Source organism: Cygnus olor, chromosome 5 (genome assembly GCF_009769625.2).
Source record: "Cygnus olor isolate bCygOlo1 chromosome 5, bCygOlo1.pri.v2, whole genome shotgun sequence".
Classification (NCBI taxonomy): Eukaryota; Metazoa; Chordata; class Aves; order Anseriformes; family Anatidae; genus Cygnus; species Cygnus olor.
In genome coordinates this window covers 39,256,720-39,279,922 of record NC_049173.1, presented here as the reverse complement: position 1 = coordinate 39,279,922, position 23,203 = coordinate 39,256,720, and the positions used below count along the sequence as shown (strand labels likewise).

Genomic DNA, 23,203 nt, shown 5'->3' with positions numbered 1-23,203 from the left:
GAAGTGCAAATATATTTCCTCTTTGCCCTGAGATCATCTGAGCTGAAATATGATAGATATAACTCCTAACAGAAGCTAGCTAAAAAAGAATACCTACAGAGTGCTGACTTACTGTATTGTTTTCCCAGAAGAGGGATGGTGTCAAAGGAGAAATATGGTAGAAAGTGTGCTAAGTATATTGTCTAAGTGCTGCTAAAATGATGAGACACAGATCGTCTCCTTTGGCCCATCCGGTTTAATGTCAGTGACAATAAAAATGAAATAAAGATGATGTCAGGCTAACGTTAGAGTGAGTTTGTTCACAGAGTTGTGATAACATGCACAGGGAATCCAGAGCAACAGTGAGTCATTCTGCTGAAAGAAAGCAATGATGAGAGAACTGAATACAGGGAAATTTTCTATATATTTTCTTAGCAATGTAGAATGGGAGGAAAAAGCCACCCCACGGGATAAACCAATGAAGACTTTAAAATTGAAAAGTAAGAAATGTTTATTTACTGCAACTTGTCAAGATGAATTCCAATGTGGCATATCCTCCCCTCTAGACCCCCTATACATATGAGAACAGCACTTGGATATGTAGTGGGTGGGAGAGAAAAATATAGAAAAAGATGGAATAGGGATGTAAAGTATCACATATTTAAAACATTTTGGATTTGTTCCCAAAAAAGAGGTTTTTTTGCTTCATGTTCTGAGGCCCATATAAAGTAATGTAATTCTTCCCATCCTCCAGAAAACAAAAATAATTTGAGGACAGTTAGGGGAACTTACACAGATATGAAATAACTGCACTTTAGTTAAATCAGAATCTTGGTACTTAGAATATTAGTATTTTTTCAGGCTATCAAGAAAAAAAAACACACAATGTTTAGAAGAATATACACTATTGATTCTGGTGAATAATGTCAACAAACAGAAAAACGTACATACAGTTATACGTAAGCACTGTTAGGCTTCTTTGCCAGGATGGCTGCCAACTGTGCAGATCCAATAGTTTATCAACCTGTCTAGCTTTCCTTTTTTGAACAGCCTTCTCTGTCCATCTGTCCATCTCAACCCCTGTTTCTTATCTTCTAAAATAAAAGGATCACTGGGACCACTAGCTTTTTTTTTTTTTTTTTTTCCTGAGGCTGCAAGGTCTGCAAAAGGTTATGCCTTGTAAACAACAGACCATGGAAATCAGGTATAAATAACTGTACCTCATGGTCCTTCATCAAGCAAGTGAATGCACAATGGCTTTGCTATGCTTATCAGATGTGCAGATTCTTGTAAGTTTGCTTATGTCTGCATTTGTTGCCATTTACAAATAAAATCTTTCCTTGGGTAAACTTGACAATAAAGTATACTTATGCTCAAAAGAGGATTTTTCAGTTTTCAATAACTATTTAAAACCACATCAAACACAACAAAATTGAAGGCTCTGGGCTGACCTTATTGCAACTTTTCAGTACATAAATGGGGCTGATAAAAAAGATGGAGAGCAATTTTTTGCTCTCAGATAATGACAAGGACAAGGGGGAATGGTTTTAAACTAAAAGAGGGGAGATTTAGATTAGATATTAGGAAGAAATTCTTCACTCAGAGCATAGTGAGGCACTGGAACATGTTGCCCAAGGAGGCTGTGGATGCCCCATCCCTGGAGGTGTTCAAGGTCAGGTTGGATGAGGTCTTGAGCTACCTGATTTCGTGGGTGGAATTCCTGCCCATGGCAGGGGGATTGGACCTGGGTGATCTTTAAGGTCCCTTCTAACCCTAAGGATTATATGATTCTATGAAATACTATTCTTTCAATGCTATAAATGACCAGAATTTTCATAAGGTGCCACACATTCTCCAAAAATATGACAAACCTGTTGCATACTTAATAGACATCCTTCACACTCCCTCTGAGGGATAAATCATTCTGGCTAGAATGGCTGCAGCTCCTAGATATAAAACATACAGTTGAAATACAAATACAGTAATAAATGTAGATGTCATGAATGCACTTTTGATTGTATATTAGACATTATTTTTTTCCAGCTTAATTGTTTATGCTTCTGGATCTCATGGTCAGATAAGGAAAATCAGGGTGTCAGCCAAAATGCTGAAAATAAGGGTTTCAGCGTGAATGCACTAATTCATTAGAGTATTTTATAAGACTTTTATACTGAGATTTTTTTTTCTAATAGGTGCAAGCACTACTGCAATAAAAAGAGTTATGACAGAAAGGGTTCCCTGACAGGAAATTGCACCACTAATGAAAAATTATGATAAGAGATTTCAACTAATATCATAGAAATCACATTAATGTGGCCATTTATATGAACTGATTAATACTGTAAGAGAAAATGCAGCTAGCCTTAGAATTTCTTATATGAGATGCTAATCTACTGGAAAATAAAATTAAATTAAATTAAATTAAAGGCATTCAGTAGGAATTGAAATCACTAAAGGCTTACTAGCTTACTATTTAAGCAAGTGCTCTTTTTTAAAGATTTACTGAATTTACAAATGCTCTATCAGAGAGTAATACGCTCTGGTGTTTTTCTTTAAAATCAAGTCAATGTTTCTCTATCTGGAAAGAAAAATTGAACCATCTGCTAAGAGATGCAGAGACTAAGAGAATCTAGGTATATCAGCAAGGCAAAGAGAAATGTTTCTCTGAGTTATATGGAAATTAAGCACCTGCAGCTTAATGCTATCTGACATGCAAAGATGTTCTGATAGGATCTTGTATTTTATTTGGCTTTTTGGCTGTGATCAAAATAAAATGCCTGAATAGAAGCTCTGTTCTTGCTCTAATAATCCATGTATGCTTTTTGAAAGGTTAGCATTTTAGAGATCATGGAAGAATAGGTTAATGAACAACTTTTTAAAAAATGATTTTGTTTAAATACCTATGCAGCTTTGGAAATCTCAATCATGACAACACTCTTGCTCCTCTCTTACACAGGCCTCCTTGCTTCTGCTTTTTACCTTCTGTGGGTTAAATTATTTTTGTCTTCCTCACCACACCACGAATGTTGTAGCTAAAATTGCTCTAGAGATTTTCTTACTCCTTTTTCATCTATAGTCCCACATGAAAGAAGCATCCTGTACTTAGCAAAAAGATGAGGCTGAGCAAATCAGAGTCAAGTATCTATATGGGTCTTTGGGGATAATATTCTCATCCAAATTAATTCTCACTCCTCATCTTTTAGTTTACATCTGTTGAAATATGGTTTCTGTTATGGTTTTGGAATATTTCCATTTACTGTAAGTTTCAGACAGTATTGATGAGGTCACTGTTTACTTTGAATAGCTCTTTGATAGAAAAAAAAGCACAATAGAACATTCAAGAAGCATGGCATGTAATATATTATTAAATTAATCATAGGAGAGCTGCATAGAGAAGTAACCTTGGGCATAGCCTGAAGGGACAGCTGTCCTGCAATTCCACACAAAGGTGAGTTCTCATGTAATTGCAACAAGTGATGTTGCTTACTGATAGATAACATCCATGGGAATTCTGCCTACCAAGGCTGCTGCATACAGCTGTATAAACCAGATGAACAGACTTGAGAACACAATACCATGAGTACTATTGCCCCCTTTTGTAGGATATTTCTGCAGCTAATATTTGGGTAGCATAAGATACACACTCCTTGTGTTTACTGGAACCGGTTGCATCACACAAGACCTTCCCTGATAGTACCCTGAGAACTGACTTGGACTACAGTCAAAAGCTTAACTAGATGAAGTCATGATTAGATATTCAAGGTGAGGTGTCAGACTTAGTTTGCAGGTGTGTGCTGTCATGGAAGGAGCCGTTACACTGTTTCTGTGCGTCCACCCTCACCTTTTCACCCTCCTCACTGGATGCCCTCCAACAATCATACTGTTGTGGTGGGTCAGATAAGCTCATTGATTTGTCTAAAAATTGTCCTTTTTTTGCAGTTGTAGTTTATCATATAGGATTAAAAAAAAAAAAGTCAGAAATATTTGAGAATGCCATGGGCATGTAAGCAGAACCCATGTCATTATCTAGTAATTGTATCCCACACAGTCAATGGAAACACCTGAAGTGTGAAGTACTACTGTATTGTACCACTCTACAAAAGTACAGATAGAAAAAGGATATTCATGCAGAAAGCAAATTTTATACAGTTTTGAATTAATTCAAATATTGTGAAACACATAGTGAAGATCTCTTATCTTATATTCCTTAATAACTTTTTATTTAAAGGACTTCATTTTTTGACATAACCTGTCAGTTAGCTGATGAAATGTCTGTACTTGACAAGGAGAGGAGGGGAGGGGAGGGGAGGGGAGGGGAGGGGAGGGGAGAGGAGAGGAGAGGAGAGGAGAGGAGAGGAGAGGAGAGGAGAGGAGAGGAGAGGAGAGGAGAGGAGAGGAGAGGAGAGGAGAGGAGAGGAGAGGAGAGGAGAGGCTATTAAATCTGTTTTCCTTGTGTAGTATATTCTTGATGAATTATTAAGGATTATTAAGGCATTTCCAGGAACATGAGTTTGTTTTGTTAAAAGATGTTTTATGGAAAATAATTGTTTAATTTGTTCATTTTGCCTTCCAGAAGGTTTCATGCTTCACATAGACCACACTTGTTAAATAGTCTAAATGAACTTTATCTTCAATACTTCTTTCAAAATTTTGTGTAAAAATATCCTGTTCCCCTTTGTCTTTTATGTGCTAGAATATTTCTATCAATACATAAAGCATGCATATATACCTCCACATCAGAAATTCTTTTAGTGGGAAGTTTCATGCACTCTCCAGGATAGTCTGTGAAATACTGTATTTGGCAATTCTTCATAAAAATAATTCTCCTAATAATAGCGATTTCCATTTTTGTTTGAGAAAGATTACAAACCACAATATACTCCTAAATAATTAAGTTGAGATTTCTGCATACATGTTGCAAATAAGAAAGTTAACTTTTTGTTTTGTTTTGTTTTGTTTTGTTTTCATGGAAATTATCAGTAATGCAAACATAGAAACACACTGCTAAAGTACAGCTAAGAAAAGAATATTTGGAGGCAATCATTCAGGAAGAAGCATAAACAAGGCAAGGATATTTACCATGAAACAAGGCCATCTGTAAAACTGCACCTATTCCAGGGGACTGCAGATCATTAGGGAAGTGCAGATTCTTGAAGTGGTTTGAAAGGAAGGCTGACGGATGAGTTGACATATACACAAGCACACCGGCACTATAGAGAGTACTGCAGGAAGTGGGATTATTTTTATAACTTGAAGTTTTCAAGATATACATTTAAAGAATAGGGAATGTCCAAGGAGAAAAAAAAAATCTTTGATTTCCTCCAAATAATATTAAATCCTAACCACAGGCTTGTGTTTGTGTGCATACACAGTCAGAGGCATATACTGTTATACATGCCTAGATGTAAAAGGAGATGTGATCTTAAGCCTGAAGAAGCATCCCCAAAACATTTTAGAATAGTGAACTAGATGAGAAAAATAATAAAAGGCAATGAATTTCAAGTGAGACAAATTCAGTTTTAAATGTTGTGGAAGCAATCAGTGCCATTAGCAAAAAACAGAACACATAGCTTTCTTCAAGAACCCATTCTGATTAATTTTAAAAAATGTGTGAAACCTAGCTGATTCTTGCTGCTAAGCTCTTCTGCTCTAGTCACAGGAGAGGAAGAAAACTGGCATACTTAAACATAAATTTGGCTGGATTAGTAGGAAATCTACTGTAGTCATAAATGGAAAGTATTCAAAGTAAAATGTCAGTTGTAGAGGATGACAGGAGTCAGTGTTAGAGGTCCAGATTTGAAATATTTACACAAATATAACATAGACAGCAATGTGGAAAGCAAAGATTTCCAAGTTCGCAGATAGCACTTAATTAGCAAGTACTGCAAATAATGAAGGAATGTACTGTGAGAAATCAGACCTAAATGGAGGAAAGCCTTGAGCTGTCAGGTGAGAGAAGCTCTAATTACAATGCAGTTTTCAAAAAGCAATATACAGGATATCTTTAATGTTAAACTTTTATGTAGGGGCTAACCATTAAAAATTTCATTAACAAGCATATACATAGTTTGCTTTTTTTGTTTGGTTGTTGTTGTTTTGTTTTGTTTTTTACTGTGATGTGTTTGGTTTGTTGGATTTTTTGTTTGTTTGTTTGTTTTTGTTGGTTTTGTGCTTTGTTTTGGTTTTTTTTGAGACACTTCAGACTTTTTACTCTAATGAGTGAGTCACAGAACTGCAGTCATTCCACATCCATTGCAGGAGCTTTGGCCCAGATACAACAAATCACTTAGGCATTTACGGGGATTTTGATAAAAGAAAGGCCAAAATCACTATGTAACTATCCCCCCTCAACCCCTCCCCACACACACATAAATAAATCTACCAATAAAGTTTCCCATGGTGTGTGATGGTCTGCTTCTTTGTATGCACAGCCCAGCCTTCTCTTTGGCAGTGAGTTGGTAGGTAGCTGCTCTCTAAGTCTCGCACACAACGCTGAGGCTCATTCAGAGCCAAGGAGGCAGAGGGATATTCCCTCTCCATACAACAGCTCAGTCCCCCAGCTCAGCTAGATTGAACACTCAGCTGAGATAGGTGAGGAAATGGTTTCTTTATTTGTCCAAGGATATTCCTAAAACCATGGAAATGCTGACTGCCAGGCTCATTCTCAGGGCAGACCTAGCTCAGGTCAGCCGTGCCTTCAGTTGAATCTTGAAAATCTCCAGGGATGGAGATGCTCACCTCTTCTCTGGGTCCCTGTTTCAGTGCTGTGCTACTTGCTTCATTAAAACCTTTCTCCTTTTAGTCAGTCTGAGCCTCTCAAGCTGTAGTTTGTGCCAACATCTTACACTGTCTACCACTCTTGAGAAGAGCTTGACATTTTCCTCACTTGCCTTCAAGTAGCTGTAGGTTGCATTTAGATACCTTTCGCTAAGGAGCTAAGAAGCCCCTTGCTTAGCCAAGCAGGCCTTCTGCTGAATTTCCCCTTCTTCCTGCACAACAGCATAGTTTGTTCCTGAGCTCATAAAGAGATTTCTTTAAAAATCAGCCAGCTCTCTTGGGCACCTTTTCCCTTCATGGCACCTGCCCAGGCAATTCTGCCTAGCAATTCCCTGAATAAGCCCAAGGTCTGCTCTCCTACTCTGCTGCTTCCCAGCCCAGCCTTCCTCAAGATCCTGGGCTGTCATGGCACAGCTGATGCTGCCCTCTCCGACTGCACTTGTCACCAGTTCTTCCCCATTTTGAGCAGCAGGACAGGTGGAGCATTGCACCAGTTGGTCCCTCTAGAATTTGCACTGTAAAATTATGGGTTATAACAGCAGTTAAAATAGTCTCCTTAATGTTAACATTCCTTAGTCTGCCTCTTCTTTAGAAAATCAATACCTTTGGGTTAATATTTAATGAAAAATTGAAAATGCTGTTGTAAACAACATATCATTGCAGGTGACTGTTATGCTTAAGAGCTCCTTCAGATAAACTGTAAATCTTAGGCTGTGTGATCTCTTTCCTAAGAGTTTTACAGAGAGTTCTCTCTGAAGTGCTAATATTAAAGTAAAAGGGACAGTAGATACTGCCAGTTGGACTTTTGCTTATTATTTAAAACTGAACTAAGAGCCAAACCCTACTTATGTCAGAGCATTCTTGTATATGGCCTATAATTACATCACTATCTTTTTTTCCCTTCAGAAAAATTAACCTTATCTTTGGGAAGTATATGAGAAGCAGGTTTGGGTTGGGAACTGGTCTGACAGCAAGGGATATCATTTTCTTGCTCTTGTTAAGTAGACAGACAACTTCTCCCAGAGAAACCAGACTGCTGTTCAAAATTCAAAGCAGTACTGAGAGTGAGGGCAATGTAGATGTTACAGCCTAGAAGATGAAAAATATAACTAAAACTCACCTTTACTAAGAGTATGCTATTGAACATTTGCAGACTAGTTAGTATCCCTGGTACATTTTAAAAAACAAAAGCACAAATACCAGAGCAGTATCTATGCTATACATTATCCTGTTGCTTTGTGCATCTTACAGGTGTTCCAGGGAGTTCCATAGCCTATGTGTGCTCTGCACATTCAATTATTTCTGATTATCAGAACATAGACAAAAGAAAAATTAGTAACAGACAATGTGCAAAGATCCTGTTCCTTGCTGTGCTATTCCAACTTTAATTCACTGAGGTCCAACTGATTTTACAAATGTGGTAATGTGGCGGTACACCAAGCTGTAGAGTGGACTAAGCAAAGAAAACACCCAGATTGTGGCAAGTTAACCAACAGAGTTCTGAGCTCAGCTGCTAGCTCTGGCTGCATCTGCGCTGTCATCTTAGCTTGAGGTTTGAACTTACACTTGAACCCAAATTCCTTAGTCATCAGATGTGCCTGCAAGTTGGCTTTTACTTGCTCTCCAGTTGAGAAAGCCAACTGGCTTTCCAGGTAGTGAAATTCAGGCACTATATTACATCTCCTCTGACTTCAGAAGTAGTATGATTCCAGCAGATTTTCTTACTGGATTTATGTCCAAATCCGAGCAGGTCTACAGAAGGCGATATAGGTAGACTTGTGATTACCAAGCTTTAAAAACACTGAAATATCTAAGACTTAAGCTATGAATGATTATGTGACCAAAAATATCATTGGCACCTTTTATTTATTACTCTCCATTTGCAAAGAAAATTGTCTTGTCAAGGCTTGAAAACTGTCTGTCATGCATTTAAACATGGGCTTCAATGTTCTTATACACTGTCACTCAACACGACATGTTTCTGCTCTGAAATGCATCACAAATATCATCTTCCAGTTGATAATGGCTGCCCTGGTAGAAACAGTAAACAAAAACTGACAAATTTCTGGACAGTAGTCATTGAAAAATATATATGTATATATTGCAGGTTCACATGCAGAGAAAACTCTCAGTCTTTAAGCTCATTCTCAGCTCTCACATCCAGACCATACCTAAATTTCTTTACATGTGCTAAATCTAAGATAATCTTCCTCTCCATCTGCATATCTACAACTTTCACCCAGGCTCTTTCAGCCTGGTGAGTGCATCACCCTACTGTTGGGACTTGAAAATGTAGTTTCCCATAGGGTTACTGCAAAGATTATGCTCTTACCCATCTATGCTACCTCTATCACCCCTCTCTTCAGCTCCATCTACACTTGCTTCCTTCTACATAACATTAAACTACAAGACAGCATTCACTGTATTTTTTCAGCCCTGTTTGGTTAACTCTGCTCATGATTGAATGCTGCTGTGTGTGTGTCCAAACAAGCACATCTACGCTTTTCTCAAGGCTCACCTCCAGACTTGCAAGGTTCTCACATTAATTTCCTCCAAACTGCTTCTGGGGCTCTTCTGGACCACCACACTCAGAGGACAGTTTGGCAATGCTTGGCTACTTATGTGCTTAGCCCACTGCTTGAACTATTGATCTGGTGTTTACCTTTCAGTCCCCTTTCTGCAGGTTTATTGTTTTATGGCTCACAGCTAGATGCAGACCTCTCAGGGGTGTATGTTTTCTTCTTCCATTTCATGTTTACGTAGTATCCAGTATGGTACTTTCATGACTAGGCCTTTGTAAATAAAGAACAATGTGTATCAAGTAGTTCACTTGTGTAAACAGAGCATTTGTGACTATTTTGGAATGGTCATACATGCTGCCAGTCTGCAGTGGTGCTGGGAGGCTTAACTTTGGGCTAGCAAGTCGCATGGTAGATGCAGACACATCCACCCGAAGAACTGCCTCCTGTGGAGAGCAGTGCACTTCATCTCCCTGCAGCACCATATGCTCCTTCCTCTTCTGAGCAAGCTAATGTGGAGATGTGCTGATATCAAGCAGACAGAGGAACCAAGTCCAACAAAGGAATACACAAAACAAACTTTCATCCAATACTCTTGGCAGCAGCTTGTTCGAGATTTGCAAAAGTTGTTGTTAACTCCCACCCTGAAAATTCTCACTACTTCTGCAAGCCGAAACAGATGATTTTACTGGGTGAAAGCCACGTCAAGCCCAGCCTCCAAGAGTGTTTAATTAGTCCTGCAAAGGGGAACCGCTTCGTCTGGTCACACCAAGGAAGGCCTCCGCTGGGGCAGGTCCAGCTGGAGGAGCAGAGCTAGGGCTGCCTTCCAGCCTGTGGCAGCACTTCAAGCATGTGCCCCTGGGTGTGCCAGGGCAAGCTCTGGACATAGCAGCCCAAAAGGGGTTAGTATTTAAAATAGCTGGGTGCCCTCTGGTCTGCTCCCTTGGCTGAACCTGGGGGAGGCAGGACCTGTGCCACTTAGGGCGTGCCTCGGATGCACTGTCATGGTATAGTGGCTTGGATATTGTCAATCATCTTTTATTTATTTATTTATTTATTTATTTTTATTGCTTCTCATTTTCATCTGGGTATGGAACCAGGCACATTTCTGAAATCTTGAATATGCTTCAGGACAATAAAATTATTTTTCATCAAAAATACCAATTTGCAAAATAAATTAAAATTAAAATTAAAAATAAAATTTAAAAATCTTTCTCTGGAAATGAATTCTATTTCTGTATCTTGATCACTCATATAGAAAAATATGCTTCATAATGTTTGAACTGATGCTTCTGATCTAAAAATGTGTCTTTGTTGGCTCTTACCTGCAGATCAAGAAAATTAACAAGTAAAAAACAATGCTGGCTTACTGTGTGTTTTGAATGAAAGTTAAAAACAATCTGAAATCCACAAAATGTTGACCTTTGAGCAGTAAATTCAATAAAAGAGAAAGTGGGTCAAACTGAAGCCATCTAAGGCTCATCTTGAAGTTAATCAGGATGAATAATATTTTCCTTAGTAATAGTAACTATTTTCCTGTTGATGGAACAGTATTTTAGGTTGTGTGTTTGATTGTTGGTTGAAATGATTTAGGCTGATAGAAGCTCCAAAAATGACAGTTTTGCAGATGAGTTCAGATTGGTAAACAGAAAAGAACATCAAGAAGAGGAGAAGAGGAGGAGAGATTAATAACACAGCCCTATGTCTACATGATCTGTAGAAATTTTCTTGATAAAGAATGGTTGTTTTGAGGGTCCTTACCGTAAGGCGCAGATAAACTGGAGCTGACTTTAGAAAGCTCTCTGGAAGTTACACATGGAACAAAATGTCTGCTCGTCTCTGACTGTCAGTAACATGATGTGTATAACAAGACAGAAGAGCATGTTATTGGACAAGTGTTGAACCAAGTGCTTACATCTGTTTACCTGAGAGCTGTCAGTTTACTACACAGACTATACCCTATTAAATAACATGCACTGCCTGTCTTTCACAAATAAGCATGTTTGCAGCTCTGATTAGGCTAGCTGATTATTGGATCGTAGTTAAACATTTGCTTTTTTTCCGGCAATGGTTACTTAAGTGGTTTCCAATTCATGAAACCACTGCTATGGTATGGACCATTAGAAAATTAAATTAAATGAAAATGGCAAATATGCTTTGCATAAATCCAGAAGAAGGAGGGACCTGGAGATTTGTCATTCTCACCATGTATTTTAATTGCACTTTTCAAGTGTCTGTATTAGGTAGATAGAGAAAGATACAATTGGAAAACAGATTCTGTAATGTAGCATCGATGGTTAACAGACTAATAAAATATTTATCTCCTCAGTTTTATATTACTGTGGTCTCCTGTGCAATGGAACTGCTAATTACAAACATAAATTATCATAAGGGAGACTATTTTTTTCATAGAAGGATCTGTGAAAGGCTGAAATACTGTTACAAATCTGTGAAATAGAAACTTATAACTACAGTTTCAGAGAACAAGAAAAAAATAAAACTAAATCCTGAAGTTCTGTCTTAGTGTAGCCAAAGAGGAATTCATTATCAATTTGAATAGAAAATTGACTTACTACTGTAAAACAAGTGGCATTTCATGGCCAGAGGTCATTACATTTTTCTACCTCAGAGGATTTCATCTGTACAGAATTTCTACCTTTTAACAACCTTTTATTAATTCTTCCAAACACATGCATTCTTTGTCCCCTTTCTTTGACTTTCAAGACTTTGACCAAGAGCAATGGCTTTTATGGCCCTTGTTTTGGATGTAAAGTATGGAACCTAGGATCTTTTTAATAGACTATGTTTGCATGTAAGATTACATTCTTTTGTAAAAGCAAAACAGATTTTCAAGTTTGGAGTACTGTTCTGTAAGTCTCTGTGTATCCAAAGAAAAAAATATATACATTTCTTATTGATTCAGAGCTAGTTTCAATCCATGTAGCTTCAAATGTCAAAAAATAAGGGCCTTGCTCTCAGCTACTCATTTGAGCTCAGTGGGGACCACCAGGGAACCCTCAGAGGTTCTTTGAAGGACTTGCTCTTCAGAGCTGTGTATTTCTCTTGCACAACTGTAGAGAGAGCTGAAAGACTCAGTAGATACTTTTCAGGTAGCTAAAGTTAGATGAGACTAATCCCACCATAGCAGGCCAACATCCGCTGTTAAAAGTACCCACTGATAACACAGCCCCAGATTCCTGCTTTATAAACTGTATGGTCTTTGCAGCAGAATGGGATACACTCAGATCCATTATTGTCCAAAAATCAGCCATGGTCAAAACCATAGGTCACTTGCTTTTGTTTGTATCTGACCAATATGAAAGTAGATTGAGAAATTCCAATGATAAACTTTCAGGTTGATTTCTGCTTCCCAGAATATTGCCTCTGCATTTTATATTTATTTTTTTTTTAAATACAGCTAGCATAAACGTAGCATGATTTTAAGCTATCCCATCATTTTTGTTAAATGGACCAACTGCTCAGTCATATCAGAAATGTATTTATTATGCATCATTTAACAGTGAAATGTTTTTGACATCGCATATGCTACGATATTTATATCCCACTCTTTGATGCTTTACATGCTGCTGAAAACATTCTCATTAAACACAAATCAGATCCAAATATTAGTGAAGGCTTTTAAAGCTGCGTAAAGGCATTTTCATGTATAGAGCAGATAGCTGATATGATCAGCTTCTCAGAGACAGGGCCTGTGGCTGTTAAATAACTTTCCCTCAGATGTTATTTTATGTTAGCTTAGAAGACCAAGCTCTTCCCTTGTTTGTATTTGTGTAGTTGTGTGGAAGAAATATGGTTGAGCCAGTGCTGCTTAATCTAGCAGCATTTTCTGTCTCTATTGCCCTCTTTGCCTTCCTGACAATCTGATCTGGTCAAACATTTAACCTCATAGTTCAGAGATCAGCTAAGACGTGCCCTCATTTGACCCATGTGAACAATAATAAGACCCCCTTTCCAATAGTCTTTGCCCTAACTAACTCAGATACAATGACAAATAACTTGGCAAGGTTTAAAGCCACTTTGAAACTTGCTCAGTGTCTGAGGAATGTTTTCAGCTGTTTTCAAGAATCTCACACTTTGTGTTTCTTGCATTAAGAATTTTACTAATTCCTCCCTCATTGTTTGTTCTCATATGACATAAGATATAAACAGATCTACTGACCTCAAAAATGTGTTTTTCTTGCAAAGGGAGTAATTTCTTTAAGAAAAACAGTATTTAGTTAAAACGTCTAAAAAAGTTTTGTTTTGTTTTCTGCACAAAGGTCTAATTTGGTTTCTTCAGCTTCTAACACATGCTTTCAGTGGGGGTTTGGACCAGATGGTCTTCAGGGTCCCTTCCAACCTAAACTATTCCATATGCATCTTCAGCTATTGAAGTAAAAGCTGGTTTCAACTCTTTTGTGCTGTGGGCTGCTGAGTACAGCACAGGCTGTGTAGCAACCAACTTCAGCAGCTGAATTGCACTAGTCCCTCCAAGGTTTCTCAGTGCAGTTCTAACCTGCAGCACATAGAAGTGGTTTATAAGTCATGTATCTCAGCACTTCTTATTCTGTGCAACCAGGACAAGTCCTTCCCATACTAACAACGTGCTTCCTTCACCAGAGCAAAACACTACTCTAGCCTAGATAAATGCCCTTCACTTTAAGGATAAAATAATTCAAACACTTTAGTAGCTTTTGCACTGCACTTCTGTCCTAAGTATGAAGATAAATTCTGATATATTACCATCCAAGTGGGTTATGATGAAAGCATTATATAATTCAAAAGGAAAGACTCACAGTTTTCCAGTGAGTTACAAAGTTCTATTTTCCAGGTCTAGAAGGTCTAAAGAGCCTAGCACTGGAAACCATAGCATTCATTTATTCACTGCACACTAAAATACAGCATTAAAAATATAAAAATGGTCCAAAGCAAGGAGACTAGGAATTGAGAGTGCTGAGGTCTTGCTATATGAACTTGTGGTATCAGACCGTGACTTAAACTACCACAAAAAAGCCCAGGTCACTACAAGCTGATATCTCAATCAGTACAGATAAGGGCCTCTCAGAACTCTGACTCCAGAAGTCTAGAAATTCTCTACTCAGCATTTACAAACTGGGATTTTTCAAGATTTTGTTTTCTCTTGAAAAACATAAATACGAACAACAAAGAGCACAGACTGGACACCTCCATCACCCCTGCCAAATTTTGTTACTGTTTCCAATCATTAAAGTATCACACACACACACACAAAAGGTAACCAAAATAGTTTGATACAGACAGAATGATGTATCCTCCCCTAATTTTGTTCTTGGAAATAGTCATTTTGACTGAAATTTTCCAGAAAGATTCAGTCTGAGGCAGATACCCAGTATGCAAAATTTCAAGCCAAATAAAGTTTGGCAGAGTTATAAGCAAGAGAAGAATGATTTTGTGATGGAACCTCTGGGCAATTTTAATAAATGGTGCCACCAGACCACTCTACTACACATACAAAAGGTACTTAAAATTTTATAGCTTTTCTGGAACTCACTAGCATTTTTTTCATCCCCCCAAAGTAGCTTGGTGCAAAATTTCTGGATGTGTTGTATTAATGAGTACTACAAGTGACTGAACACAACCAAATGCAGCACTAGAAGCTTCAGTTTCTAGTGGAAAAAGAAGGAAAAAGATGTTTTACAGGAATGAACAGATCTGGGACTGGACGTGTGCAAATGCACATATTCACAAGACTGCATCCTTTGCAATGTGGCAAACTTTTGCATAAAAGAAAATACTTCTGATGTAATTCCAGAAGCAGTAAAGGTTTTAAAATATTTTCAGTGACAAGAGTCACTGGACTAGAGACAGCACTGATTATTATTTATCTTTGTATACATCTGAATCACAGAATCACAGAATTATTAAGATTGGAAAAGACCTCCAAGATCATCAGGTCCAACCATCCCCCTAACACCACTATCACCCACTAAACCACCCTACCACCACTGCTCACCCTGCCACCCACTAAACCACCCTACCGCCACTATCACCCACTAAACCATGTCCCTAAGCACCACATCCAAACTTTCCTTAAATACCCCCAGGGACGGTGACACCACCACCTCCCCAGGCAACCCATTCCAATGCCTAACTAAAGGCTGAAGATGTCAGTATGAAGCTTCATACTGCATCAAGACATATATGTGGAAATAGTCATTTAAGATTATCAGCATTAATTCTGAAAATACAATTTTATGCACATATACTTGCATTTGTACATATACCCACTAATCAGAGCACAGTTTGTTCAGGCCTAATATCATTCCGTTTTCTTATGATGTTGTTGAAACAGAATTTGCTTGATTAACTTGTTACATTAGTGCTTAATTTAGTATGAACAGTAGTTCTTGCATGTACTTTTAGCATTTGTCAGCAAACTGATTGATTAATACTTCAACTTTCAGAGACTTTCTGACATCTTTAAATTGTGCAATGTAACATAAATGAAGAAGAAGCTAATGCAAAACATCCTTAAGCCCTGGAAAAGGAAATCCACTGTTTATGACCAAAGGCAACCACCACATTGATTATTTCACTTGTGAACTTTTACTTTAATCGGGAAGAACAAACTGTACTAAAGAAAATATTGTTTTCTCATCCTGTCCATAAACTTCTTGTCCTTTTTGCCACAGCACCAGTTTCGCTGAGGCCATGCTCCCCTGTCCAACAGCAACTGAGCTGAGAAACTGTTTGCTTTGCACAGGTCAGGTGGCCCTGAGACAAAGAAAGCTTTCACTTACTGAGCACAGGTAGTGTCAGATTGGGTGAATTTATTCAGTGTTTCCACTAACGGTTCCTGGAGCTAGCCAGTAAGAAATAAAAAGTTATTTTATGCATTATTTCCTATACTTAAAAATAGTTTAAATTATAAACTGGCTAAAGATTATCAGAACACACAGAGGAGTTCAAGTGTTTCAAAAAATTAGTCATTAAACAATGGAATGAAGTAGACAGCAGAAGCTACATCCTGGGCTGCTTTTGTACTGTTTCCAAACTACGAGCAGCTGAAACACTTCAGTTTCCATTCTCACATCTCCTGTCCTCTGGTAGAGCATCTTTAACCCATTCTCTGCTCATGTGTCCCAGCTGGAAACCTTCCTCATGGCCTCAAGAGACAAAGCGGTACTTGAGGAATGCTGAGTAGCAGTGTGCCCACCCACACTGGCAGCACCTCACCCAGATTGCCACTGCCAAAACTTGAGCTGATGTTGTACCACATAGAGAAAAGACAGAGACCTGGCACCACCACTGGGAATCAGCTTAGGTTTGTTAAAAATGTTAGGAGTTTAGTCACTTACTCCACAGAAACAATATGCCCTAAACTTTTTAAGCTGAAAGAAAATGCAGGGGTATCCATACTAGGACAAAGAAGGTCAGGAAGAAAAAATAAATTTAAAAAAAATAAACAAACAAACAAATAAAACCAGTATGCTCTGAAATTTAACTTGTTTGTGGAAGAAAACATCATAGAATGACTGGAAGAGTAATCTCATGAATATCACCTGGGGAGCATTTTATTTCTTGCCTGTATGCCACCTACTATTTCAGCAGATGAGAAACTGAGACAAAGGACCAGAAGCTCATGTCGATGAAGGATTAGCAAGGCATGATCTTAATTGTCTCCCATTCATAAGACCCCCTTTGATAGTAGAAATATGTGAGAAAGAGTGAACGGTTTAGCATGTTGATTGAGAGGTACTGGTGTCTCTCGCATCACACATGCACAGAACAGCCTTCAGCAGAGAGCAGCAGTGTGTGTACTGAAAGAACAGAATAACAGCTTGGGAGACAGGTACAGCTGGGCCAAGTTCCCGATGTGCTTCATTCTGTAAATCACCAGGTTTACTCCTGCAGAGGGGACAACACCAGGCCCTCAAAATAATTACAGGACTAAACATTTCCTGCTCCTTCCAAGAAGGTGAACCTTCACAATCACTGTCTTGTAATCCTGTAGATGAATCAATGACTAAGATTCACTGCCAAAGAAGCTTCACTTGTATTAACTTTAACAGTGAAGAACCTAAGCACCTAGACTGCTGAAAATGGGAATAGAGCATGTCTGCATTACATAAAGCAGTGTTGTGTTTGAGGTATCCAGACGATCTCCAACCACCCTGCACAGTGCACTGCCAGCACCTGTCCTCAAAGCACAGCAGCTGTGTGGTCAGACAGGCTCTGATTCTTGGGCTAGCTTATTCTGCCTGGGGAAAGGAATCTCAAATATAGTAGTAGTATATTGTATTGTGATGAAATTTGCTTTTCAGTGTTCTTGTAAAATTGCTTTTTTAAAAACAAACAAAACAAACAAACAAACAAAAAACACCACAAAACTGTTCTCTCGCTATTCATTCAATGATAGATGAATTTGCAAAAGTCGCTAAAAAAAAAAGTGATTCTGGCAAGGTATTTTGGAATTTATAGAAACCAATTAGGATAGTGCAACATAAAGAAATTCCAGTTAGGAAGCAGGAGTTAAATGAGTGAATTAGAAAGGCTCCTCCATTCAAGGAGAATACTGCTGTATCAAAAGAGTATGTTTTGGCTTGGACTAAGCAGAACTGCACTTCCAAAACAGCAGTATTTGTCTCTGTGACCTGGAAGCCCAGTTATTTTGTGAGTATAACATTTTTTGGAAGTTTTCAGCCATGGTAGAAGTCCATTTCTGAGGCTTTTGAGAGTTGCTAGTTATAATATTCTTTTCTACATAGATCTCTAAAGCTAATCTACTTCCAGGGCTATACACCAAATACCAGGGGATGGCTAAGGTAATTACTGTGAGGGCACAGAAAGAGAAATAGAAAAATGGGGCAGTTTCCAAAGACTAAGATCAATGTGAGATCTTCCTCTTCTTTGGAAACAGATTTCTATGCAGCACATGTCCTCTGAATCACCAGTAGAAGAAAGCAAACTGAAAATGATTAAACTAAAATGATTATTCCTCAATGACTTCTCTTTTTAAGGATCTAAAATTAGTACCCATCTTATTTAACATAGCCCTCTTGTGAACAAGAATAGTTTACTCATTAATGGTGTGCTTTCTGAAAAATTGATTTCATTGTCACAATCAGTGAGAGGCTAATGAAAGAGTTGTTTGTATTGGAGCTAACTTATCATCTCTGCAGAAGTCTGCAAAAGCAAAGTCCCTGAACCACCACAAACTTGCATGTTCTCTTGAAAGGCCTGCACACAATGAACTTGGCCTCATGATTCAGTTCACTAATATTTGCATGAGAAATGAAAAATGAATCTACATCTGAATACAGTGAGTGTCTTTCTGAGAAACTGAGAAGGAGAATACACGGTGAAGAAAAAAAACCCGTGGTCGAGTTTTCTGCTTTGGATTAGTGTAATGGAAAATGCTATTCCCCAGTCACCTTCTCGACTCCTATTTATTACACAATGTCCTCTTGCTTTCCAGTTCAGTTCATGCAGACTTTCATGTTTTTGCTGAACATTTTCTTAGGTACCCCAGGCCAAAAAATTAGATCTGCTTTTTTTTTTTTTCAAACATGTAGCCAAGTCTAGGCCAGACACTCAGCTGGATAAAACCACAAACTCTCAATAGAGACAGTATCCCAGAAATTGCACTTCCTCTGTCTACCTACTGATCAGTAAACTGCCACAACATCTTTAGCCATGATTATCTCCTTTGCTTTATTCTTCTAACAATAAAACACCAAAAATCCATACCCGCAGGTTTTGTTTCTGAACAATGGAATTCTCATAAACATCAAGTTGCTGATACTTGCGTGACGCAATACTTTCTCAAGCTACATAATTCCTGGACAAAATTGAACCACTTTTTCCAGGGTACGTGAAAGCATTCGATGCTTCTGAGGGCTGTATTCACTAAGAATCACACAGGAGAAGAGCTTCAGGATTTGGCCAAACATTACACAATGCTCTGTATCAGTAGAACTTTTCAGATAATGAGCTGATATATGTTTTGGTTTTTGAGATTTCAAAAAAAAAAATAAAGTTATGATTGTAAGTCTTAGTCTAACTTTTTATTTTTTAACACAGTTGTTGTCATAATAAATTTTCTATACACTAAGGAGGGAATTAATTTCAGAAATATTTACCTTGGATTGGGTCACATTTTCAGAAGATCAGAGTTATCAACATTGTGACTTTATACCACTTGGTACTGATCCCATTTGTAAAAATGTGTTCACATTGTCTGTGATACACTTTTCTAGAGAAAGAGCTCATTTTATGAGCTGAAGTTATTCAGTATGGAATAAGCAAGCAGGGGACCACAGCGGAAGAATAATATGTGAACATGTAGAGCTTCTTGAAGTAGTGGAGATTAAAGGGAGATTAAAAGAAGCTGACATCCTCCCTCAAGGACTGTTTTTGTACTGATTTTAAAGCCTGGAATACCAGCACTGGCATTAATCAGAGATCATGCATGACAATAACATAGTAGGATATCTATTCCTCAGCAGACTCAGGGGAGAATTAGCCTCAATCTATGCCTTCTGTGTGAGTGAGTGTGTGTGTATGTCCATGTGCATGTGTGTGTTTATACACAGCTCCATTTAACGGCAAGCTCAGCTTTCTGAGATGAGGTTTCTTTGCTGTTTCTTGAATCTCATTTTGCTGCTTCATGAAGAACATCTATCACTAGTACTGTAGACTTGACTGAAAATTTTAAGCAATGGAAAGATATATACAATAAAGCTATTATTAAAACAAAATGGGGAAGGATTAATGAATCCACAGATTTTGACTACAGAGAGTGGGAATCGTGCTTATAGTAAAAATGTTGCTTAGCTCTCTTCACTCTGACACTAACCTGGTGATTTTGAAGTGGCACAGATGGTTGAATTTTCCTTCTGTAGGAAGAGAGTCATCTAGCTCTCTCCCCATCTCTCTCTCCCTCTCTCTTCCTCTCATTCATTTCTCTCATTCTTCTCTCACACTTTGAGGAAAACTCTCTTTTTTTTTTTTTTTTTTTTTTTTCCAGTGGCTCTAAGGAAAGCTGCCATCTGCAACAGATCAACTATCAGATCTATTCTTTCTACTATTGACAGGGTATTTTGACAAGTATTGAGCATCCAATTTCAGCTGAAATGAAGTCAGTATAGCCAGGTACCGTATCTTGATAAGCAGAATCCATTTATTTTTCTTCTCCTAGATTCTCTAATATGATAGTTGTAACAGCAACAGAATAAGAAAGAGTTTAAAAGAGTACGAGACAACAGCTATATTACCAAGTCACTGAAAAATTACCCAGCATACAGGCATGTCTACTTTGCTACAGCCAGCATTAAAAAAATACCAACAAATGCTGTCACCACCATTTCTGACTAGAAAAGAACAAAACGCTCTTGCATTTTGGATATGATTTTTTTTTTTCTCAAATGCTTCTATTCTAACAGGCAATAATTGTACAGGTGTTCTCCTTCCACTCCAGGGAGAGAGAAGGCGGGCAGAATATCTGAGAATCAATAGTAAAATACTGGCTTCTCAGAAGATCCTGGGACAATTATACTAAACTTCAGTGGGAGCAGAATTTCTGCCAGAAGTTATGAGGGTTCATAAGAGGAATGGCTCTATTATTATATTTCTTTGGAGACTAATCTTCATTCATTGTTCTAGTATGCTGCAGAGATCAGAAGCAGTTTTCTTGCTGACTCAGACTGTTGGATGTTGATCATGTCTAATATAAAACCACTTCTAGCTCAGGCTAAAATAATTTTTCACTGCAGCTCAGATTGATGTCAAAGTAATATAGGAATCTTGCTTCTTATGCAAATGTTTCTTACAGGTCTGAGACTCTCCATGAAATATTAAGTGGGATCAGCTACAAAAGGACTAGATTTTATTCTTTGTTTGTGCATCAGCTGGCTTAATAAGACTAGAACATACTGGTACAGCTGGCAAGGTATTTTGCTGTTTTTGTAGGCACAGAACATCCAAACATAGCATCCAAACAAGTTGTAATCTCCAGTTCCTCACCTTAATGAAACACCTTCTGTATAGATTGACATTTTGCCTCTTATGGAAAAACAGTTTATAATGACTTTTTTTTTTTTTTTTTTACCAGCTACAATAAAAACAGATAAAAGAAATAGCACCAGGAATATGGCATTATCTCTTGTGTTTACAGCCAGCTCCACAAATACTAAGGATGCAGGCAAAAATTTCCAGTCTTGTAGGAATCCTGAGAGACAAGGTCAAATTAAAAGGGACATGCCTGGGGATGCCTTTTAAAGCTAGTTTCTTTGCTGTTCTAAAAAAGTTCAGCATTTTCCCTCAACTAATTGCCTACAGGCATATTTATGATGAAGATACCCCCCAGCTTCAAGATATACGTGCCTTTTCAGCCACAACGAAATGACAGATACTTACTGCTGCACCAGAGCAACAGACCTATTACTTCATCTGTTTTTCTACTCTTTGGAAGACACTTCTAACAGTTTACGTTGGTGAGGACCTATGACAGAAAAAAGCACTTTTTAGTGAAGGGAAGTAAAGATGCTTGTGATCTGTATTTTCTACATCAGACAAACAGAAATGCATTCTAAACTATCCACTAATGAAGTCTGCTGCACCATCATTATCTAAACTTCGACTGTTCCTTTTAAAGAAAAGGGGAAAATATCTTTTCAGTTTGGAGTTGAAACCGTGATAGGAACATTCTACTTCAGTGTGATTAGCACAAGTTCTGCAGGCATATTGTACATTTTCAGACACACTTTCTCAGACACACATTTCTTGTTTGTAGTTTTGCCATAGTCGAAAAGATGTAGGAGTAGATGTTTACTTCATATGTATTTCACACAGCATTAAACAGAGTGTTGTAGAGTCCACTTGCAATATATATTACTGCATTCAGTTGTGTCTATGCAAGCAGATCACGATTTAGGAACCTTCTACATAAATTAGCTCTTTAATGACCTTAGTGTACCTGATGGCTAGCAGGAAAGAGGAAGTACAGTACATAACCCTGTTCAGAGTAAATGACTCAAACAATGGTAACAATATTAAAATCATGACACTTGTCAGTATATAGTACCAGGATTCTGTTTTCAGCAAGCAAAAGACTTGTTTTTTCACTGTTATGGCAGGGGACAAGTTTGAGGGTGGGATGTGAGATCTCAGTGCCTAGTACAATCTTTCTGATAACTTAAATGAATAGGATTGATAGAAACTCTCAGGGGCAAGCCAGTGGAACACAACTCTATTCCATCACCAGCTAATCCCTATTATTTAATCATGAAGAGAAGAAATTTTACACATTGTACCTGTGAAATGCCTGTAGAGAAGAACTCTGATGGTCATTACTGAATTCACTGATGCCAGTGCTGCAGAACACCCACTCTCTTTGGTTGTCATTCCTTTTCTTGTTTAGGTTTAATCCTGTCAATTTTACTGAAAAAGTAATGGACTGAGCAGCCAGTTAGACATGGCATGTAGCGCTGTGCCTCTCTGTCCTTAATACAAACATAGAGTTATATCTTTCTGATTACATGGGAAACTCAGAGAGAGCTAGCTCTCTTCATCTCATATGAACGAAACTTTTATTAAGGCCGATAAAAAATGTTGAACCAAACATGAAAGAAACTAGAGACCCTGACCTGAGAAACAAACACTTCTGTCTTTTGCTGCTAGCAGACCTATGAGGATATTGGCCTATGAGCTCATAAATGAAGAACTCTGAAAACAGGTCAACAGACTCCCAGTCTTTCCTGTTTCCTGCCTCAAAGCTCTCCTACTGGGGCTAACTATTGCCCCTCACCGATTTCCTGACTTGCCATAGCCTAATTCCCCTGCTCACTCCTGCTGTCATATAAACTGATGGAGAAGGTCTCCCCCTGGAGTTCTCCTTTATTTGGTTCTTCATTTCCTTGCCAAACTAAACTTTCTTACAGGCTTCCCCA

The 23,203-nt window shown here is 38.1% G+C and overlaps 1 long non-coding RNA gene across 3 annotated transcripts in view; it reads right to left on the bottom strand.

Annotated features, from left to right (window-relative positions):
• The window catches only part of LOC121070568, a 240,625-nt gene that overhangs the window by 114,942 nt on the left and 102,480 nt on the right, over positions 1–23,203 (bottom strand). The window contains exon 3 of one of the 3 annotated variants that reach the window (XR_005820140.1): positions 21,672–21,756. The exons of the other annotated variants lie outside the window; for them this stretch is intronic. This is a non-coding gene — a long non-coding RNA (uncharacterized LOC121070568). The remainder of the gene's footprint in view (positions 1–21,671; positions 21,757–23,203) is intronic. 3 annotated transcript variants of the gene reach the window in all.